Consider the following 3575-nt stretch of genomic DNA (forward strand, 5'->3'; position numbering starts at 1 on the left):
GGCTCCAGCAGATTCTCACAGAGTTTGGATTCACCACTCCACGGCTGACAGTTCTACATTGTGACAATCAGAGTGCTATTGCAATCTCAAAGAACCCGATCCAGCACCAACGGACCAAACACATCGAGATTCATATGCACTATATCCGAGAGCTCATCCAGGAGTAGGTCATTGATTTGCAGTATTGTCCTACAACAGAGCAGGTTGCTGACATATTCACCAAACCTTTCACCGAGAGTAAGTTCCAATAGTTGTGAGCTCTCTTGGGGGTGCAGGATGTGTCATTAGGGGGGGTTAGCTGACTTCTCCTTCCTCTCTTATGGGGGGGACTTTTTCCTCTTTGAGGTTTTGTCTTTCTTCTTTGAGAGTCTTTTGTACATTCATCTCTCTTTTGGGGGGGAGTTTTTTCCCACTGGGTTTTCTCCCTTTCTCTGTTTGTGAGAGATTGCATTGCATAGTTTTTCTTGCATTTGCATATTGTACATGGGTACCTATCATGGCCTCGTAGCTGGGACCCATCTTGCATTGTTGACTTGAGTCTTCATTCCCCTAAGTTGCACTTAAGGGGGGGTGTTGGTGTAAATAAATATTCATTTTGGATATTATTACACTTACTTAAGTTAACTTAGGATAATGCATCTCTTCGTAGTTTGGATTTGAGACACTTAGGGAAGTGTGCACATAGGGATAGAGCTTGTAGAAGAAATTCCACCTTTTATGGTCTTATTTCACTATTACACTCCACATTCGGTGGGTCACCCACCTCTTGTGGAATATTATATTATTTCTCCTACCTACCCTTAGTATTTCTTACCTACCCTTGTTTCTCATTGAGCCACATCTCATATTTGTGTGCTCATACATCCATATGGCCTTGCCTATATAAGCAGGCCTCTATTCATTGTATTGGTTAATCCAGTTGATCATTTTGCATATTGATGAGAATAAAATTTGTTCTTGTCATTCTATTGTCTCTTTTATGCTTTTCATTGTGCCCTTGATCTTGGCAAAATCCTACAATACTGATTCACCCCCCTCTTAGCATTAACTAGATCATCATAAAATTAACAGGAAGACTGAGAGGGGGGGGGGGGGCGTGAATTAGTCTTCACTGGATGCACACAAATTAAACTTACAAAACATAAACTAATAAACCACAACAATAATAGATAACCAAATAAACAACAAACCACATAACATTGAGATTTTGATGTGGAAAATCCGGTTAAGGGAAAAACCATGGTGGGAACCTACCAACAATAAGATGATACTCTGCAGTAGTATGTGAAAATATTACAATGGAGAATGCACATGCATTCAGGAACACTGCCTAGAGCTCACTGCTCAAAAGATATATGACCGTAAGGCTACAACCCTCAGTGAAGTCTCATTGACTTACAAAAATTATTCGGACTACAATCTGAAAGAAATGAACTGCAATAATAGCATCTACAAATGCCTGATGAACTACAATAATAGCATCTACAAATGGCTGATGATATATCCTTGTTCATACATTTGCCTCTCTCTGATAATGTAGACACAAAACTGAAACCAAAATTACATAATTATATCACCTATATATACAAATCATCAACCTTGACAACAAGGTCGGCTAAACCCTCAACCCTCAACTCATAATTATAAAAATTACATTACACAATACAAAGATTGACCACTAGACCAATATTATGATTTACACTACATAACATGGACCTAATTCAAATTTCCAAATGATTACATCCACTTAAAATTACACCAAGATCAATCGCAACATGCTACACCACCAGAAATATGCATAACACACAAATAATCACTAATTCAAAGAAATCACCAAAAAATCGCACAATGTTCAATGCAGGTTGCCAAAACAAATAGGACACAAATAAGAAACACCATCAAGCACGTTAGAATCATCTGGAATAGTTGCACCATCATCTCTTTTGAAATCTTCATATGTCAACGTCTCAAGACTCATGAGCACAACTAATCAACAATTGTCACGAAGAAAGATAACTTGTTGGTGCAGGAGCACCTAGTTAAGTCAAAAATGTCATTTGGGTATTTCATGCTTATATGTTTGTAAATTATTGTGTTAGGCTTTTTTTTTTTGTTTTAGGTTGTTTTGAGTCATTTGTAGTGGTTTTGATCTCATTTTGGGCTTGAGAGATCAAATCTTGCATTTCAGGCCTTGAGTTGACAATTTTTGGCCAAAATGTGAAAAATGGCCAAAAAGGTCTCCTAATGGTTTCAAGAGAATTGAAACATGTTTTTATAGTGTTTTTAATCATTTCTAAGTTGTTTAGGCAAATTGATGAGGTTAGATTGTGAAAAATGCATCTTGGAGCAAGAAAAGTTGTCATTTGGCTTAAGAAAGTTGTCAAAAATGTCATTTTCTTGAAACATGTAATATTTGAAGCCTCTTGTCCATACAAGGGCATGGAAACCAACTTGAGAAACTATATAAGGCCTCTCTTTTCCTTGGAAATGGTTGGTGATGGTATTTGTAAGATAAACTCAATAGAAAACAAGGTTGTTTTGGCTTTTATGACTGTTTTTCTCTCCTTTTGAAGGGCAGTCCGTACTGTAGCTGTACAATCCATACTGTACCTTCTTTGAAGTTGAGATTTTGATGTATTAAGGCTTATCATTTAATTTTATCATCTATTTTTCATTTGTAAGGTGTTCATTCAAAAATATTTGTAAACTGTGTATCTGCTGCCTTACCAAGGGTTTGGAGTTGTAAAATGCATCAACTTGGTTGATCCAGGTTTGGGATCCCTCCAATGGATTCTTCCAAGTCGATCCATGTATATATGATGTGCATTATTTTCTTTTTATGCTAGAAGGATGGTTTGATGATGCCATTTGGTGAATGCTAGGCAAGTGTTTGACATTTGGCTAGTAGTTTGAATAACACTCAAAGTTTGCACTCAAAACCAATTTGGGTGAGAAAATGGATGTGACAAGGTCTGGACATGTGTCCAAGGATTTGAAGAACCTTCATGATGTACTAGAATAGCTTACATCTTGTAATCATTCTCTTTTTGTAGACAAAACAGTGAGTTCACTGTTTTTGTGAAAATTGTTGTCATTTTGCTAAATGGGATGCTCAAAGCATTAACCACGCCTTGGAACACTTAAGGAAATGTAATAGGGAGATGAATTATTATGTGGCAGTTGTCACTAAGGTGTAACTCCATCCCAATCTCCTCATTCTTGTAGGTTCCAAAGACAAACAGGTTGTTGATTGGTAAAGGCAGTGAAAAGACAGTGATAGTGACTGTTCTTCTTCTTGTTTGCCAAGTGTATGGCAAAATGCCAGTCCACCAAAGGTAGGGAAGGCTTCAATATGGTGTAGCAGACCCTCTTAGATATAAGTGTTAGGCCTTGATTCATTTAGGGAAATACAAATCAAACAATGCAAGCCCAAACCCTCACTAAACACTCCTTTTAGGCCTTAAAAGGTGGATAGTCATCAAACACTCCCCATGGAACTCACAACCTGAAAAATCTTCAAGCTTGTGCCTCTAAAACATCATCCAAAACTTTATTTGTGTTAAAAAAGGCCATTG

Source organism: Cryptomeria japonica, unplaced genomic scaffold (genome assembly GCF_030272615.1).
Source record: "Cryptomeria japonica unplaced genomic scaffold, Sugi_1.0 HiC_scaffold_681, whole genome shotgun sequence".
Classification (NCBI taxonomy): Eukaryota; Viridiplantae; Streptophyta; class Pinopsida; order Cupressales; family Cupressaceae; genus Cryptomeria; species Cryptomeria japonica.